Here is a 25,071-nt window from a genome sequence, read left to right as displayed (position 1 = left end):
TTTTGTGTACATCTTAAGTACATCTTATCCACAGAACCATATTTATCACAAAGCCATTACATCAAGTTTAATTTGAGAAAAACGATCAAGAAATAGACACGTCCTTGAATTAGCTCCCACGCTATGCTAATTTCTCACACTCCCTCTTGTGCACCTTACATACCTCTGACTTCCCCGTTCAGACATAGCCACCTCCCCACTGTTCCGCTCTTTCACACACACCCTTGCGTTGAATTTAAATTGGGTGGAACGGCTGAATTTGTAACACAGGCGACAGTAATGCTAATGGCCGGTAATAATGGCCGCCTCGGACACGTCAGCATTAGTGAGGGCGCAAGCTGAAATATGGCCAGCGACGAGGATCTAAATCTGCTTAGCATCGATTTTGCTGTTTTGATGAAAATGCACACTGGACCTGGAGGGCTCTCTTAAATCAATTGAGCTCCTCAGAGTGGGACCCTGCGGCATTTTGACGGACAAGCAGCGCACAGAGTCTCCAGACGGCCTAATCGTGGCCCATAACGCTTAGAGACGCCAGCCGTGTTCGAGTTACACGGCGATATTGCGTATGTATCGAACGGCACGCGTTTACCTGGCCTAAGTGTTTTGGTGGGAGAAGGTGGAGACAGTTTGGACTCAGCATTTTGCTTTGGTGGGCTTTGCATTCATTCACGTGTACGTGATCCCACAATTATCTGACCATAGGAGATGCACAATTATGAGTGAAATATGGTAATTGGCCTTCCTGAAAACAATTTGCAGCGCATTATTTTTAATGCATTTTCTAGTTTTAAAATGATCCAGACATTCGAGCGCCCATTTGCCAGGGCCGCTGACGGATTCAGGATGGTTTATTCGTACCACGGTTCGTCCATGAGTGCCTCTCTCTCTCTCTCTACCGGCTTGTGACCTCGCCGTAACCCTCCCGTGACGGCGACCTCCGGGTGACCTCAGCGGGAAGCGGCAGTGGAGGATAGATGAGCTTCAAGAGAAAGAGGGGAGTTTAAAAAACGTCAGAGAGGAGAGCGTAACGCCGCCTAGACGCCATTGTCTCCATACTTCCCTCTCACCCACTTCATCTCACTCCACACACACTTACACGCACATACACACACTTTTACAGTTTATACCTGAAGACATTTAACCAGCTCATTAATTTTAACTAAAGTTGTAAAGGGCACATTTTCAGTGTCTAGTGTTACAAAAAGACATACGCTGCCCACTGTCTAAATATTGTATCAAATGGCAGCGCAGACACACAGGGGAATTCTACACACTGCATGAAGTAGATGAAGTGCAGGTCTGTCTCACACACACTCGCACACTGTTTCACAGTAGCTTTGTGTGGGATCTCAAAGGAGATCAACTTCTGTGGGAGACTGTTAGGGTTTGTTGCTAATGTGGTAGCCGGAGTTTGTCTTTGTGACAATTACAAAAGGTCACACGGGTACCTCCATTTCTCTGAATATAAACACGTTTTGGCTTTATACGTAGGAAAGAAAAACACAAAAGATTCCTTCAAACTCTCAGTTGCTTCTTAAAGACAGCAATGAGATTAAAAAGACAGCAATTGGAGACTTTCAAGTCTGGTGCTTGTGGGATTTAGAACACAGGTTTTGTAAAAGGGCACAACAATGTTTAAAATGTGCTGAGATTTGCCAGGATACCAGTCAGTCTGAAGTCCAAAGACAAAGATTCCAATTTAAATAAATTTTTCATCAAGACAGATCATCTCATCTATGCTTTCCAAGATAAAAAAATCTTCTGAGACAAAGTTGACACAAATAAAATGTAACCCTGAATTTAAGTTGAAATCTTCTTAAAGGATTAGTCTGAAAATGTATAATTTACTACTTATGCCATATACACAACATTCTTTTTTCATATGAACAGTTTTTTTCTCTCACATTATATGCTTTACATTATATAAAGTTTATATTCAGTATACGTGATTTCAGTGATAACAACACATACGGTACGTAGTCCAAAATCAAGAACTGTTCGTTTTAAAATTTATATAAAATTAATATACATTAAAATGTTAATATAAATTAATAGTAATATAAAATAAATAAATTGTTATGTTATAACCATAAAGACCGAAAGGTAACTTAAACAGTCTATACAGTTTACAGTTTACACATTATATACAGTATATAGTACACAGTATACAGTTTAAATACATTTTATAAAGTATTTAGGTCTTAAGATGTTGAAGCTCCTAAAATCACACATATTAAACATAAAAGTTACCCAAACAATGTTTTTGTTTTTAAAATGTCTTCTGAAGCAAACAAATAGGGGTGTGTGAGAAAAATATAAAAATGTAAAGCTCATTTAGCAGAACTGAATCCAACATAAGTGCTAAATTCAATAAGGGCGACATTGACAACTTAAACTCTAATCTTTTTTTGGGTGGCACAAGACAAGCTAGAAAAAGTCTGATATGAGGTTACCGGTGTGTTGCCACATCTGAATTCTGCGCTTGTTTTGGTTTCAATTTTGCTAAATAACCTAAAATAGTAATGACTGATATTTATAAAATATAGTTTGTTCAACTGAAGAATGGAAGTCATATACTGTACATCTGGGATATCATGAGGATGAGTACATTTTAATTTAACCTTCTTATATGCAGACTACGCAGGTTGCGTAGGGCCTTTGCACCACCAGGGGCCCCCTTGAGTACCAAATCAAAAACACTATAATGTAAACAAGACGCTATTTGTATAACTTGCGAATTCAACTTTACAGTAATCCTTTGGAAATTTCCTTTTTAATATTTATTTAATTACTTAACTCGGTCTCGGACATCATGTAGTGCGCGGCAGGTGATGACATGCGCGTGATGATGTGTCTTCACATATGGCCATGGCTTTAAAATGTCCGTCTGTAGCGAAAAAAACGCCTACAACGTGTGTTTTTGTACTATTTTCTAAGTTTTATTTCGTTTTGCCAAACCAATGCAAGTAAAAATGCAGAATTAATTCACAAGCACAAAGTTCGTTTGACGTTGGACGTTTGATAGTCCGAATATAGGGAGCGTCTACAAAGTTACATAGGCTACACATTAATATACGTGTTTCTAACTTCAACGGCATTTAAAGCGTATGACGTACACTTATGTCACAAAACCAACTGTACAGTGTCCGTGTGAGTCTCCGCTAAAATGCCAACCACTGCAATCCACAGTATTTCGTTGGCCCTTGATAATAACTACTTATAGTTTACAGTTATAGTTTATCTTAAAAAATGGTGAACAATTCCTTTATTAAGTGTGCAATACAGAAAAATAATCATCCCTATGATGAGCAACTTGGCAAATCCCCAAATTAAATGTTTTGTGATTTTCCTATTTTGCTTACAACTCATACACGTATTCCTGTTTATCCTAAAATGAAATTTACAGATTCTATGTTGACCATTGTAAGAACTCATTACTGCTAGCTCCCAAGTCGATAAACAACGCTATTTTAAAGCAGTCTTGTTGTCGGGTCTAAGCGTGACGTTAAATCACTTCACATCCCCCGACCAGCTTCTGATTGACTTGAAGCTCAATTAGAGATGAAGCCGTTAGTCCCCTGTGTGGGCTTATGTAAATCAGCGCCTCGGATGCTGACGGCTCACTATGTGTGTGTGGGATGAGTAGGTGCGCAAATCAAGTGGTGTGCCAACACGAGTGGTCTAATTAATCAGGGACGGGATATATGCACGTGTGGACCTTACTGAAAAGTGTGCGTGTCACAAATGATAGTGTTTCAACAAGAACATCCTAATTATCTTTGTCTCCCACTTCTGTCGAATCCGTCCGTACAGCCCGCTTTAAGGTGCATTTGTGTGTGTGCTCACAAACACGTCCGTTTCTTTCATCACGTGGGTTTGTTTGCCTGATGTCTAGTCACTTATCACAGGACACATCTACAAAATGGCTGCCCCGTTTCAAACAAAACAGCGCAGAGCAAACATCTCACTTTGAATGAAAAATGCACTCGCACACACAAAAACTACAACAGCTACATTTCTGGAGTCTTAACAAAACTGATCTTATCGCCTGCGATGCGTCCAAACCTCATTTACAAACTCTTGGCTTGATGGGACTGATCACACACAAATCCCTTTTCGCTGACCTCGAACCAAATTATGAAGGGCGTCTGTTATTACAGCAAAACCGGGCAACATTGACTCCATATGAAGCGTGAGATCGCATGATAACAGGTGGTTTAAGGTGACATTTGCAAACCGATGTCAACAAGCCATTTACTATTTTAAAATGAAAGTATACGTCTACCAAGGTCGCAATGCTTTTAATAGTGGTTTTAAATTGATATGTCCTTCTGAACGCCCCTAGCAAACAACATTTACACAATATATGGGACGTACTGTTTGGTTGATCTCACCAAAATATCTTGTTTCTAGTGAAACTACTAAAACACATCCAGAAATCTGATCAGCCAAAAAAAACTGTTTCCGTATCAATAATGAAATAAGACAAAACATAAATGCTTTAATGCTCAATTTGCCCATCATTTTGACATAAACTTTATGTAGTTTATTCAATTGTGTAGTTCTGGCATATGCTTAAGTAATGAAGACTTTAAATATCCCTTGCTTATGCTTTAGTAATGAACACTTTAAATATCCCTTGCTTGTTTCTTTTACACAACGTCTCGAACATCATGTGTACATGCCCATCGGTCACTGTCTGACGTTTTCTTCATTGTAAACAATAGTACAGAAGAGGCCATAGTATTAAACTAGTCTAAACAAATAGCCATATTAAAGTGGAAATTAAAATCCCTGCAGAGCGCACACAGACCCACCTCACCGGTTAACGCACACAGATACCGGGCCGATCCCCGTGTTTTAATGTACTCTCGGAGACCGAAGTGCCTCCTGGCCTGCCAATTAAAAACCCAATAACAGCCTATTAAATAATACATGGGCATTATTTAGTGGCACAATTAAACAATGCGCAATGGAATAAATCCAGATGGGCAAAGATGCAGACGCCAACCTTTCATTTAGATGGTGGGGCCGCGAAGCTCCGGGTCCTAAAGCTGCCCTCACAGCTGAGTGCCAACGGTGACCAGACATATGCCCGTTTAAATCCTTGTAAAACTGCGCCCCTTTTTAATGGGGCATTCTGGGGCCCGAATGATAGATGGAGAAAGAGATGATTAATCTTTTTTTTCTCCCTCTCTTTTATTTTACAGGGGCCAATAAAGGTGTCTGTCATAAATTGTTTGGAGATCCGGCGCTCTTGGATGGTCTGCAATAATGAAGCGCTGGAGTACAAGACAAATAAATCTCACCCACACACAAACACACGCACACAAACAGAGCCCACAGTCCCACAAGCACCATGATGTAACAGCGCTGAGATATGAGCCAGCATATTTACACATTAATTTTGTTTCTGAATGAAGCACTATACTCTTACACAGATTTACACAGTCACCATGTTCACACGAGTTTATCAAACCTCCCTTTCTATTGCTGTGAGCTGCTTCCTGCTAGACTGTGAAAAGACGTACACAAAATGTTGACCAAAACTACACTTTGCGAATAAACTACTCAGATCAAAAATCAAATAAACGTGTAAGGCAGTAGTGTATCAAATACTGCCAGAAGCGACAAGGTACATTCTTTCTGAACATTATTAATAAGTTCACAGTATATTTTCATTTCTATTCGATGTGCCAAATCCAATTGAACCATATTGTTAATATTATAGCTCATAACACTGTACTAAAGTGTTTTACATACCAGTGAAGATAAGAAAAGAACATTTGCATGAGATTATGAAATTAGGGATGTAATTATGAATGTGTGCTGAGAAGATATGTACGTATGTACGTTATACAGTTAATGGCCATTTTTGTCAAACTTCACCACGCTCACTCGCCCTGTTCTTCTAGTGGGCGGTGGGAGATGAGAGGAGGTGAGAGGTCAGCTGGGGTCACAGGTGAAAGTTTGGAGGTCAAGGGTCTGACAGGTCACGCTGGTCTGTATCTCCTAGCATGAGTCACCTTTTTAAAATCAAGTCAATGCATGTATACAACTTAAGGTCAGTTATGTTTTGAACTATTATTTTCGTAACCCACTAGTTAGTTTTGATGTTGTTCTGTTGACAGCCTTAGCATATATTGACGAAAATGATATACAGTAAATTAAGACTTCTATAAGTTAAGTATCTATTTAGTTTTAATTTTCACCATAAATTAGACGATCAATATAACATTTGATGATGTAAAAGCAAAAAAAACACAGACAAATCTGCACCTTTCATATTTCTTCAAAATCAACACGCATTACAGTTTAAAAACAAATTGTTTAACCTGCGTTTTGTACACTTTGATGTGATCCAAGACTTGCCCCCAGCTGTAAATTGATAACAATTCATGTAAATTAATTGCCTTATTTCTAACGAATAATCTTCATGCCACATTTGTTATTTAGAAGAGAGTAGAAAGCGCAAAGAAAATAAACAATAAACAATGATAAGCTGAACAGGACCAAAAAGAGGCGCAAGAAGATTTGACCTTCCAATCCATCTCTTTGAGCACCATGTGATACAATAACTGCAATCCCACAGATCCAATGACTTTTGATTAAATCTTTTCTTACTCATGTATACAAATCCAGTGACACACACACTCGAACGAGAAGTCTCCCGTGACACTTTAATCGATGGTAAGGCTTGTCGACTCTTTGACACAAATCAGGGAAATTAAGTTTAGGAGGCTGTTGAGAAGCTAATGGCAGACCAATGTGGCACTATGGTGCAGCTTCCGATGCCGGAGTAAATCACAGCGGGGTGTGTGCGCCACTGCCTGTGTTGGGGAATGACAAATGTTAGCATGGCCATTCATCCAGCGGTTTGTTTTTATGACCATTTTACAACAGCCTTTAGCCACCTTTCTTGATACAAGTTTTACATTATGTAAATGACGTATACAGTATAATGTAAACATACATTGATTTGTTCTAGAGGCGAGCCCTGAGTCAGGGCCTTATAAAACATTGCTGCAGTATTTACGATGACAGTGTATTTTGGCCTGTAGGCGGCGGGTGTGATGGGCAATTAATGCCAAAAACAACTGTGATTTCTTCTCTGCGTATGTAACCTGGCAGACCTAAAACAACTGACTGGACAATCTGATCATTTCACCTCCAGCTGCGACTGACTCATGTCTTACGTATCTGCCAATCAGGGCTTTATGATCTCAGTTCTTCCTGCTGTCAAACTAGAACCAGCAGATGGTAAGACAGTTTTCTTTTAAGAAAAGCACATTAGAAGTAAAGGAGTAACGGATCTTTTTTTCATAATAACTAGGGGTGGGAGAAAAAGATCGAATCACATAGGAAATCGATTCACAAATGTAAACATTACGTAATATAATAACGTAAAATGTCTTTGGAAGAAATAGCTAGGAACTGTAAGAGCGGTGCAGCACCGGGACCTTTTACAGAGAGCACACCTCACACGCAAACATAGTGGAGCTTACAGGAGAAGATGAGAAAGAGAGAAAACCAAATACATTCAGCCTTGTAGGACTAAACTGCAAGATAAACGAAATACATTTATAGGATGGTCTTTCAATTCAATATCAATGTTAAGTTACTTTATTGGCATGGTTGCGTGTTCTTACAATATTGCCAAAGCATCGGACATATAACAAAAGACATATATTCTTTCTCTGCATTTGATCTGTGCAGTGAGAGAGCGGCAGGGAGAAACAACACAGTTAACTTATTATACAGCAGCTGACTTGTCAGTAAGTGCAAAATAGCGGTTCCCAAAACTGTTTAGACTGAAGAACATGAACATACTTACTACATATAAATATTCACTGTTTGTTCGCCAGACGGACACGCTGGGTGCTCTGCACAGGATTAAAACACTAATATTGGTCAAATAGACACACTTTTAATGTACGTGTGTATGATGATTTTGTCATACGACGTGGCGATTCGTGGAAGTGACTGTTGTTTAACATACAGCACTAATGAGTCGCGTTAAATTACGATGATGTACCTGTTTTTATGTCTAACAGCAGAATACATCAATGATAATGGCTTTACTGGGCACTCAGTTGTATTAAAATACAATATGTGACAGGTCTAAGAGTAAAAGCCAAAGTACCTACTTGTCTGACTCTGAGCGCAAACATGACATCTTAAATATGCTAATTGGCACATCAAGAATCGAATCGTGACCCTAAGAATCGATTCTGAATCGAATCGTGAGGGACCAAACGATTCCCACCCCTAATAATAACATTGACCAACATTAAGTCATGATTTGGACTGGAAAGAAGTGAGACAACATTCCATCATTTGCAAGATTCTGTAGGATGGATTTGAAATAGTTGAAGATTAGACAATAAGTACCGATTGCAGAATTACCTTTTTACAAAATGAGATTTATAAATTGAATCATCATTTGATCGTATATATCAATTTTGTTTAACCATACAGCCAATGAAAAATACTATTGGCTTGAAATGAAAATAAAAAACACACAATGGAAGTAAATGGGTCATTCTATTGACCATTTTTGAACTCTGCAGTCACCTTGCGTTCTCCTGCTCATTTTAGCGGCTTTACAGATATTACATGGTCATGAAATTTAGTTAGAATTTTTTTTTTAAGATGATTATTCATATATTTTATTTTATTGCCTAAAACATTTGTACAGTATATACAGTATATTACTCAACATCATGCTACTTATAATGTATTGTAATGTTTCTTGCCGTGATGTACTGTACACAGAGGGCCTTACTCTATGCATAATGTTTGATTAAAAACAGGGACGAGTCTAAATTTTAATTTATTATAATCAACATTATGCAACAAATGCTGTTGATACAGCTTACTGCATTACACATGATGTAAATGTTGGCGACTGACGCAAGCTATTTTTATACTCTTAGACTGAAATGATCATATCTACAATTTCACCCGCACAAACAGCATTTGGAATTAAGCAGCTACTGTGTGCAGAATTCAGTAGCTTACAGAAAATAAAGGTACGCTGCCGTTGACCTCAGAGCATCGCAATCCATTCGCCGCTCCTCATATTTTCGGTTTCCAACAGGGGAAAGTAATCCCTATATCTTACTCTCTTACTCTTATCTAAAGGGCTTTCCCATTGCTTGTGTCTTGTGAGAGGCCTTTGAGTACTGAGCTGATAAGCGTTTTTAAACATCTGAACACACTCATCTATTAAACACGGGGACAAATCTCACATATTGAAGAAACTCAGCTGCTGTATTATCTATGTCTAGCTTTTCTGTGGGCAGTAGCTGGGTCATTCTACAAAATAGGTGCCATGTAACAATGACGTGCTGTATTTTTATAAATGTATATGTGTTAATGTGCACATGCACCATATACTTATATAATCATTTAAAGAATAGAAAAATGCAATATATCATAAATTGTATTAAATAATCTGTATTATTGTTTTCACATATTTTTATATATGATAAATGTTTATGCATATTATGTTTTATTTCAGTGGTCATGGCACACTGCTATTTACTGACATTTAAATACTATTAAACCAAATATAAACCACCATATCAAACTAGAAAGGCCCCAGTTTCATAGAACAACTCTGTTGTGGGAGAAACGTTTTGATGAAATCGGAATGCAAAAGACCTGTTAGCCTACTTTCGGTTTAATTAAGTCCTTTTAAAACTGACATAAATATGACCTTCAAAACACTAAAACATAATAATACACACCCACCAACACACAGCCTCAATGGCTGTCTGTGACTCCTCAGCCACCTAGTGTAATGCACACAGAAGGACAGGTAATCCGGTGACAGACTTGAGGAAGTAGATGTTTTTCTCAAAAGCTCATGAATATTAAAACCAAGAGGAAGTGCTTTAAACAGAAAATGAATAATGTATTCATAAGGAGGTGGAGATACACTGAATGAAGGGGTGGGGGCTGGGAGACATCTTGAAGGACAAAATTGAGCCGACAGTGCTATCCTGTGGTGGTGAGCTAGAATGCAGCTGTGGATTCTCGTAGTCTTCTAGGAGTTCATTTCATATTACCATGTGCAAGACAAACTGTTTCATGGTCAACAATCTGTTTGTCAATCATTACTACAAAATATTTTTTATGTGCTTTGAAAATTTGGGACAAAGAAACTAAACTCCGGAATGGCAACAAATTTGCAGAAGGTTTTATGATAGTTTGTATTTGCTGCATAGAAAAAAAAGTATCCTATAAACATATTTACATGTTTAAAGGTGAATAAAAGATTAAAAAAATTGCTGTGCTAAGTAAAACTCTGTATTTTACAAATAAACATGACCATTTCAATCAGACCACCACAAATGATGAATTAATTTCCTTAAAGAAATTTACACTATGATAAAAATAATATAAATCTTAAGAATGTGAAATTGTATCACCAGCTTAATTAAAATACTTCTATGAAATGATCTCAATATTTCTTACAAGACCGGTCCACATCCACCTATGAACTACCGTGAGACTGATGTAATTTCACTCTGAAACTTTTCATTTCAATCTGCCCTCCATCTTTGACAATATCCATACATTGCAATTATCTATTATTATGAAAAAGATGAGTAAGGTTTTGGGATGAAAATCTGCCTGAATTAATGGTTCTATTAATCACTGGTATGTCTCTAGCTTCTCGAGTCCCTTCTATCAGTCTGTTATTTATGAGTTTCCTGAATGGAGGTCTAATTGCAGAGTTGGCACTTCAGGTGACTTTTAAACCCTCAGGGATTTGCATCATCCCATGTCTTTAAGAGTCACCTTACCAAGAGAACATACACAAAGTTAAGATTCCTTTCTGTACGGAAGGGCAAATGTCGGTTGTTGAAAGAGGCCTTCAGCAGGTGGTACTGTAGCAAGAGGTCAGTGTGTCTTTAAAGATGACATTAACTAATAATTATATAAAAAATATGACATACTTACATACTGCATACAGTCCAGACATACATATACACACAACAGTTAAATTTGCAAATATGAAACACGGTGTCATTTAGCAGACTATTTTAACTCAAGTGAAATAGAAATTACAGAATAAATTAATATATTCAATATCAAAAGTCAAATCACATCTAAACAATGAGTCTAATACTATTTTTCATAGTATCTCATACTTCATCAATGTGCACGATGGCAAGTTAGCAGTTCTGAAAGAAACCACCAGGGGGCGCAGTAACGCATTGGGCCCAGAGCATCAATGTTTGTTGTATTTAAATGACATGCTGTCCTCTCAACTACGCTGTCATTAGAATACAAATGTTTGATATCTTGTAACACTTCAGCAAGTTCACTGGTGAAAACTACAAACCACTTTCAGCTTTTGAGCGAACACTTTTAAAGTGAGCCGATTCTAAATGACCTTTGGGATGCAGCCAAGACCTGCAGCCCGCCAAAGAAAAAAGACTGATAGAAACAATTAGATAGAACCTCCTCTTCGCAAATCCACAAGAGATCTATTTCACCCAGTGGAAATAAAGGCCATCAGAACATCTCTGCCAAAAGAAGCAACTAGAAACAAAGAATAAAAGTGACATTTAAGACAGGTTTGTTGCATTGGGAGGACAATGATATACCGCTCAAGAAAAGCTCAGTTTTAAAGTCCCTCAGAGAAGCCGGGATTATTCTATCGTAACGGCAAAAGAGCGAAATCCCTTGGTTCCCATCCGCCACTTTCATCTCGGCAAAGCCGTTACGTCCATCTGAGATTATGCCCTAATACCCTTACAGAGGTAACAAAGATCACATACAGACTTGACACGAAAGAGAGTGGGAAACTAATATTTACATGAGCGCAGGTGTTAATATTCACCCTCATTAATTCCAAGGCTTCTTCGGAGTGCTTCAAACGGCTGCCCGGGCTTTGAGCATACACAGGCCTTGCCCTGTGCCCAGAGCTCTTGTGTGTTTGGACAACACTAATCCTGCCATAGGTTAGCCTGACACTGGGGGTCTTGGTAAGAGGGGCTCGTATGATAAAGAAGAGAAGAATTAGTGGTCAGCAAATGAGTTGCAGTACTATTTTTTCTTTTGAAATATAATTTTAAATAAATTTGTTGGTCTTCCTGTGCAAATGTATAGACGATTATTATAAGATAGGTGGTTGCCAGGGTGTTGCTATACAGTTAGTGTGGTTTCTTATTGGCCAAGGTCTTACTCCAAATCAAGCCAAAGGGAATTTTAATTTCATCTGCTACAAACCAAAAGGTTCTCAACAAGCCACATCATTTGATCTATCACGTTTGTGAGCGCTCATTTAAGGGCAATTCTATTCAGAGGACAACCTTACGGTTACAAAAAAAAAAATTTTGCCAAAGGTTTTTACGATTCTAATACTGACCATACTGTTGTCAATAGTCGATGGCATAAATACTAATGTGAGGTCTCTCTTATAGTTTTCAAGCCTTTTTCAAAGCATGATTTTCTATAGTCTAGTGCTTCCAGAATTGTTACATTGTAACAGTCGATAGGCCCATTCGGTCATAAATGGTCACATACAAATTGTTCCTTCTTTATTTGTTGGGTATTATTCCTTCTGGCATGTACACTTTAATTCTAATGCTTTAACTTTATCTATAAAGAATGCTTTTATTGTCAGAAATCTATTTTAGTACAATGCTAAACATAATCTGAGTTTGAGAAATGGATCTCACAACCAAAGACGACAAGACCAACACAGCTCATTTATCTCAAGACATCGTGTGACGTCTTGTCAACGGAAACATTTCACAACATCAAGCGATGAACCCCGTTATCGCTACGATGAAAGAGCCACCGTCAGGACGGATCACGGCACGGGTCAGACGTCAGCAATGGGCCTCCTTATATGCACGCAAACAACCTCACACACAACCGTTTCCTCATTCGTGTGGTCGCCTGAGGCGGAGTGGAAGCGATAATATTTATATCGCTCCTCTCTGCGCTGTTTTACGCCCGCAGCAGACGCAGTCTGAGTCTCTCCGCTGCTCTGATGACTGCCATAAAATCAGCTGCCATAAAAATTGATTTGAAGCAAAAGAAAGAAAATGGAGACACACTCCAAAATAATTATACACATGAACGCTTAAACGCCACCGCGGTGACGCTGCGTGAGTTATGGCACATATTTACCCACAACGCACCACAAAAACATGCACCCCCCACCTCGACTCCACCGTGACAGAGTACACACATTTTTAAAGCTTTTGTTATTACGTTCATCCGTCTTCATATACCGAGATCAGCTTGATTCTCTTCATATTCCGATGCAAAGTTTTCTCACGTGTCTTTGTAGCATGCGTTGTTTGCTGTGGAGATTGCTATGATGTGTGTATACAGTTTGTTGTCTGTTTGTTTGAGAGACAGGCCTGTGATGAGTCTATCCACAGGGGTTCACAGTAAGGACAATATTGCTCACAGTGAGCGAAGCCCATATACTTCACTAACAAAGAGCACAGCAGCAGTTCACATGGTGTCAATTTGTTTGTTTCGGCTTGCCGCACAAGGAAAGAGCGAGAAACTAAAAGATGTAAACTTTTGTTTGCACTGAAATCCTCAATAACAACAGCATTTAGGTAAACCTTCCTTCGGGCAAACTTAATTTTGTAAACTAACGTCATTTTGTGTAATGACTAGATGAGCTGCATTCAAAATCATTCATAGGTGGAATTTTGCCACCTGCGCAATAGTTCAGTTCTATAACAATGTCTATTAAACTAAAAATCCACAGACAGCATCGCACAAGGTAATGAATAACAATAAAGCTGTACTATTGTAATGTTTTCTAGTGAAACTATCAACATGTAAAAAAACTATAACTTTAAGTTCATGCTATAATGAACTAAATAAGCTATAATAAAATGGATAAGATATTATAATGTACACTGTAAAAATAATCAGGCCTCAACTTGACACAATTGCAAATAATCACTTGTGTGAATAGACTGTTCCTGAAAGGGATAGTTCACCCAAAAATTGTAATTCTGTCATCATTTACTCATCCTCTTGTCATTTTTAAACCTGTATGACAAAAGAAGATATTTTGAAGAATGTTGGTAAGAGAAGAACAATGTCATGCAGGTTTGGAACGAAAAGAGGGCGAGTAAATGAAGACAGAATCTTTCCTTTTTGGGTGAACTATTACGTTAAATTTACAAAACTTTAACAGGGCGAATTTTGGAAATTGCCTTCAAAATTTAGGGTCAGGGTTAATGACTTATTTTTTCACGGCATACCGTACAATGTTCAATTACTTGGAAGACATTATTTATCATTCTCCTGTTGTTAAAATGTTCTGAAATACTGAATTTTTCATGATAGTTAAAGTGGTCTAAACTTTCATCTATGACCTGTGCTGGATTCAAGACGTCTATGTATAATTAACTACACTTTTAAATATGCCCCCCCACAACATCCCACCCACTCCACTCAGACATCCTGTAGAATCTGTCTTCTGTTTTTACTTTGCCTCTCTTTTTTCTTACCTCACATCCTTTCCTCAGATCATAAGTAATGGTCTTCATCACTCATTCGGCTGCGCCCTCCATCTGACCCTGAGCAGAGTTCAGGTAAACCAGAGCATGTCCTTGATCCGACTCCCTTCACTTCCCCCTTCATTCATTCATCAGTCTCTACAATACTGAGCTCAGCCACAATCACACTTTTCTTCTCCCCTCCTGTGTTTCTCCATAACTCACGCTGTTTACTTCTCTGTCTATCACACACATATAAGCGATTCTTCAAATAGAGGAACTTTTAACCGCTTGAAATGCTGAACTCGTTTGATTGTTTGACGTTTCATTCATCTTAAAGGGACAGTTCTCCTTAAAAAAACTGTCATCATTTACTCACCCCTGAGTTGTTCCAAATCTACTGAAAGATATGTACAGTGCCCTCCACTAATATTGGTACCCTTGGTAAATATGAGCAAAGGAGGCTGTTTCTCCCTTTGATCTTTTATACAAACAAATCTACAAAACTCCAACTAAAGTAAAACAATTTTGGGGGGAATATCACATTATGAAAACAATATTTTTCTTTAACACACCCTGGTCACAATTATTGGCACCCTTGAATTCAAACAATTATTTTAACCTCCATTTGCATGAAAGACAGCTCTGAGTCTTTTCTTTTATGTCTGGCAAGGTTTGAGAATATATGGCACGTCATCCCTTTCCTTTATACAGGATCTCTTAAGATCCTTCAAGTCATCCCACTCATTTTCTATGAGATTCAGATCAGGAAACTGGGATGGCTATGGCAGGATTTAGATTTTGCATTCAGTGACAAATATTTTGTTGATTTTGAAGTTTATTTTGAACCAGTGTGCTGATGGAAGATCGAAACCACGGCCCATTATAATATTTCTAGCAGAGCAAGTCAGGTTTGGATTTTTTATTTGATGGTATTTGATATAAAACACGATGTCATGTATCTGAACAAGATGTTCACAACCTCTGGTATATAAAAGTAGGTTCACAACAATAAAGATCTGGCGATATATTTTACTGCGGACATTGACACCAAACCTATCTTGTGTTATTGCTGCCAAAAAAACTATTTTTAATTTCATATGGCCATAGACCCCAGTTCATCAAAACAAACACATACAGATTTGGAACAATTTGCTGCTGAATAAAAAAAGACAGAATTTTCCTGGAAGGAAGATCTGACCTTCATTCATTTGTTAATCTACTCTTTACACCTATAACCTAAAAAACATTGTATTGGAGGAAAAGTTCATCTCAAAATCTAAATTGTGTTCTTTTTTACTCACCCACATGACCTCCAACATGTTTTTTGCAAAAAATTACTGTCGTTGCTTCAGCCGCTATGAGCGGATGGACCATTTCAACGATGTCTTTAGTACTTTTCTGGACCTTGACAACAACTATAACCATGATGTCTATGAGAGGGCCTGCAAATCTCTCGGGTGTCACCTAAAATATCTTTATTTGTGTACCTAAGACACCGGGAGGTCTTAAAACATGTTGAACATCATGTGGGTGAGTAAAAAATAACACAACGCTGATTTTGAGATGAACTTTTCCTTTAACTTGAAAAAATGTAATATACACCAACACGCTTGCGTTTACTCTACGAGGCCGGTCTTGCTCTGCCCCCTTAACTTCATATGCCTCATTAGTTCTCCCTTGTTCAACTTTTATCCAATCAAGAGCCAGATCATCACTTAAGCCCCTCCTCTTTGCTTTCCTTTAGATGGACCTGAGGAGCAGTTTCTTCGGTTTGTGTAACTGTATTTGTGGAACAAATCTATTCTTATCTCTCCTCTGATTCCCATCAATGTCTTCGCTCTGAGAAATCAATGTTTATCTCTATAGCTCAAGTTATCGCACACACAGCTTGAAAACCCGATTTTTTCTTACTGTATAAATAGTGTGATAAAACAGATTAAACAGGTGTTGGAAATAGCGTAAAGACTTCTATTCTTTTTTTCAACTGGCCATTTCATGAATCTAAGATGGACCTATCATGTACGTGTATCATTTACGCCCAGGACCGACAATCCATCCCACAGCGCCTGTCAAACACAGTGACAAAAGAGTCAGGCAGCACCTGTATCTCGCCACTTATCCTGCCATCTCAGCCCTGTGTCCATCTCTTCTGTGTTATCTCCACACCTTCCATTCACGCTGTTGGATGGATGCCTCTGAAATAGAAAGGAGGCAGAGGCGCAGTTCATACGGGGGATGTCTGGTGTCATCGGGACAATAACGACCCCCTTTACAGTGGTGATGAATGATTGGCGGTTTGCTCTGTGATTTGTAGGTGGGAGGCGGAGAACGAGGTGCTAACGGATGGACTTTGTCTCTATGCGGGACTGGACCCACCTTAGGCCTAACCTCACATTTCTAGACAGAAAGGAGTTCTGATGACAGACAAACACAGGGGGAACATGGGATGCTAATGAGATCTGACAGAATTGACGAGTGAGGGTCTCCGCTCCATTCGCTCCACTTTGTATTCAGAGATTCAAACATTGGGAGGAAAATGCAGACTAAAGTGTTTCACTGTGTCACCTTTCTTAAACTAAAACCTCAATAGTAATTTTAAAAAGACGACGTGCAATCCACACTACACAAGTTTTAACATAATTATATTCACAGTGGAAATTTTTAGAGGGGAGTCACAGTGATCAGGTTAAAAGTTCAGTTTCCTTTGATGACAAAAGAACAGCCAATAATTCACATGTTTCACACACTATTCCTCAAGCAAAACGGATAGAGCATTGTGTGTTTGCAATGCCAAGGTCGTGGATTTATGCACAAAAAGTGTATCGATTAAAAGGCATAGTTTCCCCCAAAAATAAAAAAAATAAAAACCCTTGCAAAGTTTAAAACCTGTATACAAGATATTTTGAGAAAAGTCTCAAGGTTGTGGGTTGGATCCCAGATACCTATGTATAAATGTATTAGATAATGCAATGTAAGTCGCTTTGGATAAAAGCGTCTGCCAAATGCCAAAATGTAAATGTAAGTCAACTCTTAAGTCATGCAATAATGAACGCAATAACGCTATAAGTTTGTGAGATGAGTTTGAATTATGTTAAAATAAATGTGTAAACTGCAAATTATATAACCAACATAACATTGTTCTGGATCATTGATCATCTTTAACACATCACTGGCGTTTGCTTCTTTCTTCATCTGTATCGACCTACACCTCTGACAAAACATAACTTGTAAAGTTTGTAAATTATTTGGTAATTGCAAACCATAGTGAGATGCCTGTTGTAATATATCAAATATATTGTATCATTTTAATATATTGTGTAGCCCTAATCTATACTGAAATCCTCTTAGGCTAAACCTGGTGACCTTGTATATCAGTCATTTCAGCGGGGTTGTTTTAAACTTGCTCTTTGACCTCATCCACCAGCAGCTTTGAAGAAGGAAACCTGAAGGCCGGTTAAGAGAGTCTGTAACCCTCTCCCGAGATTGTCCTGAGGGGAGAAGAACGGTGAGATTTTCTAATATAAACTTCACAGCTATCAGCCTTCAGTAAACGGAGTCAAAGCTGCAGGTGTAGAGAGAATCTAAGAAGAAAAATCTGATATTGTTTGTGGGGTCGAAACTCTACCTCTTCAAAACTGCCCTGTGGTCAGAAGCAGCTTCGAGGTCGGGCGATTTCACCTTGACCAGATCTAGGTGACTCCAAACTACTGAGGCTACGCGAGCTGCTTGCAAAAGTTAAAGTGTGATTTTGCTGCGGGCAGGCGATCAAATTTACCCTCTATGATAATCTTCGTGACTATTTTACGAGGCGGCAAATTTGTATGAAGCCTATTTGTATGTTTTAGTACGATTTGTGTCAGTGACAGTTAGTTTTAGGGGAGGTGCTTTAGTATTGCTTTTTTCTACGATTTTGTAAGATTCACAGCATACAATTTCACTCGAATTTTAACAAATTCCCCTCGTAAAATTGTTGCAAATACCCATCAGGTTGGTACAGCAAAGCCATAAAATAGAACAGATTATATATTTGTCATATATATCTATATTTGTCTCTTTTTGTTGGTACTACTTAAAAAATAGTTATATAGTATATATAATACATGACTAGACGCTTTTATCGAAAGCGACTTACAAATGAGGTTAACAATGGAAGCAATTGGAACAACATAAGGACAACAAAAAACAGACGTGGAATAAATCTGATCTCATATAGCCTAGCACAGTTAAACATAGCTTAAGCTTTTTTCGTGACCTGGTTGCCTTAAAATCTTAAAAATATTAGTTAACTCAATGAATTTGATGCAAACTTGTTGAGTGGAATTAACTCAAAGTTTTAAGGCAGCCAAGTAACTTATTTAAGTTGAACCAATTTTTTTTTACAGTATGTTAATTTTAAATGACTGATACTATATTTTATACTTGGCAAATGCTTTATATAAAGCACCACAGAATCCAGTTAAGATAAAACACCGTCATTCATCAGCTTCTTAAGAATGAAACCCATGACCTTGGCATTGAGACTTTTGCTAGTATGTCCATGTATTGTCAACAGTTTGCTTGAGCGACACTTTTTCAACACTGACCATTCACAGAGGAAGTAGTGGTGGCTTTTCCCATCATTCTTTTGTATTTCTTTCCTCTCAATAACACTATCCCATACACAGTGATGCTCACGAGACCCTCAGGTAACAAGCTTATCTGATCCCTCATAAAGGCCTTCATTGTTTTTTGTCCTAAAGAAGTTGTTCCTACACAGTCGGAGAAACAACACAAAGATTTTATCTTGATCTGAGCAAATGTATACTTAAATGCACAGCGGATACAAGTTTGGAGCATGGATTGAACATGGATATGCGATGTGTCACATACTATTATTTTCAAGAGGTTTTTCACACCTATCTAAATACAATGGTTTATGAATATGATAATTATACAGAACATAATTAAATTTCTATGGTAATATAATCTCACATCACCACTGTATCATGGGATCACCATAACACTGCCATTGTAAGAGAACAACTCAGCGAGTTACATTCAGACATGTGTTGTTGGTTTAACTTGCTGTACTTTGCATATCTGTTCAGGGAAAATCTAGTATCGAATGTATTCTTTCCATTTTCCTAGTTTCTCCACACGCTTCTCATCCATTCTGCTAGTCTCTCTGTCAAACGCACGGCCTCTCTCTCTCTGTCTCTCTCTCTCTCTCTTTCTCTCTCTCTCTGTGTGTTTGTTCAGTCGTCCCTCTGTACCTCTCTGCCTTTGCCAGGGCTAATGTCCTCAAATGGAGGGAAATTAAAGCAGGGACGCCATGCGTGTCGCACACTAACTCTTCCCCCTGCGGGCCTATTGGGTCGCAGTATGCATACTGATGAAGGCACGCGGTTCCTAGCCTCCCCTGCGCAGTGGCCCCACCGTCTCCTCTACACCTTTGCCGCACGCATGAAATAAACATGCAGAAGAGAGAAGCCGAGATCATCTGAATTTATTAAATCACTCATGCATATTAACAGAAACAAACTCGCACACACAGACGAGCTTTGTTGCTTTAAACCACCATGGCAACTTTTTAGCCTTTTTAGCCTCTTTTCAAATGTCTGCTGTTTATAGATTAAGTTTGACCATTATAACAATTTTAATACAGTGCACTTGTGAAATTATGTTTATGTACTACACAAACAATTATGAGACAATTGGGTTATATTTACACAAACTAACACTTAAAACACATTCTGCTTCTAATTCCAATTCTGCTCAAATACGCATGCACTTTAGATCATGAAACTCATGAATCCATACTGTAAATATAGCAACACAGACCTTATTATTGTGATTCTTTATTTCTTGAATGTTCTTTCTTTCTAGCACACACTTACACTTAAATTTACAAGTATACAGTGAACATGCGTTTCAGCAGGAGGTATGACAGTGGTGATTTGTGAGGTTTCCCGCTGCAATGCCATGAAGTTTGGGGACAAATCAATCTGATCTCTGCACAGACCTGTCTGCCTAACCCACTGAAAAATGGCCTTTCAGAACAGATCCACTGACATGAAGACAAGTTGTGTTTGTGTGTGTGAATGTAAGATTTACGCGAATGTTGGATCAAGAATGTATTGCATGTAAAAGTCACACAAAAATACAGGATTTGCAGAAGGTTTATATTTTGCTTGTTTTTTATATGAATTAATTTTTTGTCAATATTTATCGTAGACATGGTTTTGTCTGTTCGTTGTTGTAATTTCAGAAACTAAGCAAGATTGTAAATGTTTTAAAGAGAAACTCTGACGGCTCTAATGACGATTACGTGGTCGAGCCAAACACTACAAAACAACGACCCGTTTTATAAAAACAATTTAAAGGAAGGTTTACATTGTAATTGTTAACTATTATTTTCGATTTATTTATTTACTTACTTTTCTAGTTATACAACATTGTTTTGAATGCTTAAGGTCTATATTCTTGGCATTTCCAAATACAACTAATGCAGTATAAAAAAACTGATCATGTTTGTTGTTTTCATAAATTTGTTCTAATTTGGGTCGTTACATAACAGTCCCTCGAGACACTTTTAAACCCAAGTGACCGACAACTTCGCAAACATCTCTGTATTAATAATCCATTTCTAGCGCTGATCAACCCAAAACTAACAGACCTTCGACCCCTCAGGCTCTGTGCGGCCCGGCCTCACTGTTAATCGCAAACTCCGCCATAAAACTTTTTGACTAGTCACCCTTCTGTTCCTCTCCACCGGCCCATGGCCAACCCCGCGGACACACTTGTCCTCCCGGGCCGACAGGGTCGGCCACGTTGCCCCGGAGTAGGTCCAGTCGCCCGCCTCCCTGGTGCTCGGGTAATGGGCTGGCAGGAAACCGGCTTCCTCCGAGCGTTGGAGACACTGTAAAACACTAATGGCACACTGTGGGGATCCGCGGTTGAGCTGGGGCCCCCGAACCAACCCCATTATTCATTAGATGAGAACGTTATTTATTGCCTCCCGGCACAAACACAACAAGCCAATTAATAATTAAGCATTTCTATCCGCCTCTGTACCAGACTGCTCGGATGAGGAGAACAGGAGATATGAGCGAGAGCGTGAGATATGGGCGGCCGTGAGCCGCATAACTTCAGCGCTATTAAAGAAAATGGCAGTTAAAACCAAACCATTGTCTGGAGAGACTCGGAGCCAAATCCAGACGAAGTGAAGTGGAACCACCGCCATGGATTTTGTCCAAAAGCAAACGCTCTATATCCAGCCGACTGTACATTAGGTAATGAATATCAATAAATAATGTCAATACAAATCTGATGAGCAAGACCCGTTCCTTTCTTTTATGAACTCCAGGTCACTCCGATTAAAAGAAAAAAAACAGCTTTTCATTCTGAACGTACGAGAGACATAAGGAGAATAATTTATCTCAACCGTCTCAGGAGACCTGATGTCTAGAATAAAACAACACACATATCTGCGCTGATTTTACGATAAAGTTCACCTCTCCATTGGCCTCTGCAAACATATCTGACTTTGCAGAAGGAAAAATGCATACGCACACAACAGTCAGTGTCACATTAAAGGTCGATGGCACGGATGAAGGTCACCACTCATGAATTTATTAGCCAATCAGAACGATTACAAATTAGGCACATCAGTAAGCTTGCTAACGCAGGCAATGTTGTCTCAAAGTTTGTGTTTTAAGAGAATGCTTTGATAAAGCCAACAAACAAGAAATTAGGAGAAAGTTGGAATGTATTTTGATCATTACCGTTGATGGTTTAGTTAAGAAACTGCCAGATGAGAAAATTAGACGCAATATGTGACTGCGCAACGTATTTATCACAATACATTTATACATGTTTATGCACAAAATATATAAATATGGCATACACATTTGACTTGGTTTTAGTCAACATATTTTGCATACACAATGATTGTTGCAAACCCAAATGTGGTATATATTTAAAAAACGTATAGACCACTTTACAAGATGTAAACATTGGTCCAGAGGCACTTCCAGTTGCAGTTTTATTTCTGTTTTAAATCTTACACATATAATCTCAAATATATATTTTTTAAATTGTATTTGGTTAAAAATGTTCTGCTAGATGTATTCTGTATAAACATGTGTTTGTTTAGTGTTGAAAAACTGAAACAAGAACTTGTCGACCAGCTTTGCTTGTTTCTTCCAAAGTGGTCTATATGCTTACCTCAACTTTTAACTCGCCGTATTAAAATACGAAGAAAAGACATGTAAGAGACAAGTCATGTAATATATACAATAATTTGTCTATGACAGTAGCCAAAATAAAAAAGATTGACTACTACCACATCGCAGAAAACGATGGTGCTTTCAGGCGCAAGACATCTGCCAATGGTCGCTAGCCAATACGAGATTTGTCAAAGCGTTTCGTCCAAAGCCTCTAAATCACAAGTAATTAATTACATTTAATAAAAAACAGCCCATACAATTTCCAAGTTTTAGGAAAATGCTATCATCCAAACTGTTTTTTGAAATATTTCAATTCTTCTCCAAAATAGTTACATAGCTTGTGACGTTCCTAGGATGTGCTTGCTTTTGAGACGGATATGGAGCACAGGGAAAGCTGTAAAAGGAAACCCATCATGTCTGTCTACTCCACCCCCAAACCCTCACCACCTAACCATCACTTAACTCCACCCAGTTCTTTTATCAGTCTGCATTTACTGGAAGTGCATCAGACCTGACCTGCAACTTCAACTCCACCGCTATCGATCTGTTGTGGGCAGGCTGGGAAGGCACGGCAGGGGTTTGTCGCCTTTTCTCGACTCCATGCCCAAGTCTGTCTGTGCTGGCCTGCCGGCTTGGAACTTCACCTCGGTCACCAGAACACTGGATCAACTCATCATCTGAAATAAAATTACAAGGCAATCTCAGATTGTGGGATAGAAACCATCCGCAATGTTGACTCTCTTAATACAGAATGCAGCATTACTTGAGTAAAAAACATTGGAAGAAGGTTAGAAATTAGACCTCAAGTTCATGTCATATAAAGTTTACACCGATTTAAATGCACATTATTGTAAGGTTTTTGTGCGCTTTTGTCTTTTTTGCCTATGTGTGCATGAGTGTGTTGCTCATTTGAGTTTCTGCTCGATTGGCCAGCCTAATGTGGCCTGGCTCTGTCTGCCCCGCTTATTGTGCTAATTTTATTTTGGTAGCTTGTAAGGAGCATGTCCATCACTACAAAGAATAATATATAACACTTATTCCGAACTCTGTGTGTGTGCGGAGCTTCTTTGTGAGGGCCAAATTTTCTAAAATGTCATAACAAAACATAGTGGAATATCAAAAACCAAATTGTCAGGAACATATGAATATGTCCTCATTACCGGCCAAATGTTTCACTGTAAATCTCATCATCTCAACAGGTTTGGATGAGGGTTAGGTTTAGGGTAGTGCATAGAGTAGTAAATATCTTAACCACTGGATCTATAATTGCCATGAATACTTCTGCTTCAATAAAGATCAACAAACATGTGCATGGAGATACAAGCAGGTGGAAGATTTATCGACCATTCCAATTTTATTAAAAGCGTTTGAAATGAATTTTTGCTACAAAAGGAACATGGCTGCCCTGACTTGGAGAGGAGCGATTGGATAATTAAGTTTTAAGACGAGCCATGAATATTGTGTGTGTGAGCATGTGCATCTGTGCATACAATTGTGCGTGCGTTTCATCTCTCCTGGCCATATGGGGCACAGGAGAGAAACCCTGCACACAGATGGCAGATCACACAGCATTTTCTCATCCATCTATCTCACGATCGTCTTTCACTCACAAACATACTCGTAACAGTCTACACACATGCACACACAATACAGGTCATTTGAATCACAAAATAAAAGTTTGGGACTTTAGTGTTAAACAAAAAATTTAAATGAAGCATTCAAAATCATTTTCGGGTATCTAAATAAATGAGAACAAAATCACTAATGATAACTAACTAAACAACTAATAATTGTTAAATCATGTATTTTGTGTGCATTCCAAGTAATATCTAACTTGCTATTGGATCGTTTTGACTAAGTAACAATACAACATGATAACATAATAAAAAACATGATTTAGGAAAATCTGTATTTGCAAATGAACTCTTCAGGTCTTTTCTTGCACAAATACCAAGAGGGGCTGAAATTCAGGTGCATCTTTAAGAAAAGCAGCTATTGTCATTTGTAATAAAATATATTTTTTTAAAGAGCAAAAAATGATAAATAGGCGCATATTTATGAGGTCTCCACATATGATGATGTAAATTTGGACCTACAATGTCAGGAAAAACGGGTCAAGGTCAATATTAGATGAGATACTCGCTTCAGTACGCCCAATACACAGTTAGTCTTTTGTCTCCAAATAATGCTCTTTACCTACTTCTCCACCTGCAGAATATCATTATTTTTCCTTTGTCGTTCATAACGAAGGCTTATGCAAATACATGCATATAACATTCTGAATCCTCACACCATCTTTGAGGGTTATAAAGATCCACTGAATGTCACTAGATCTTAAAATTCATCAGTCCTGGCTGGTCAGA

The sequence above is a fragment of the Barbatula barbatula genome (assembly GCF_947034865.1).
Source record: "Barbatula barbatula genome assembly, chromosome: 5".
Lineage (NCBI taxonomy): Eukaryota > Metazoa > Chordata > Actinopteri > Cypriniformes > Nemacheilidae > Barbatula > Barbatula barbatula.
The sequence above is the reverse complement of the archived record's forward strand: the minus strand, read 5'-3'. Positions refer to the sequence as shown.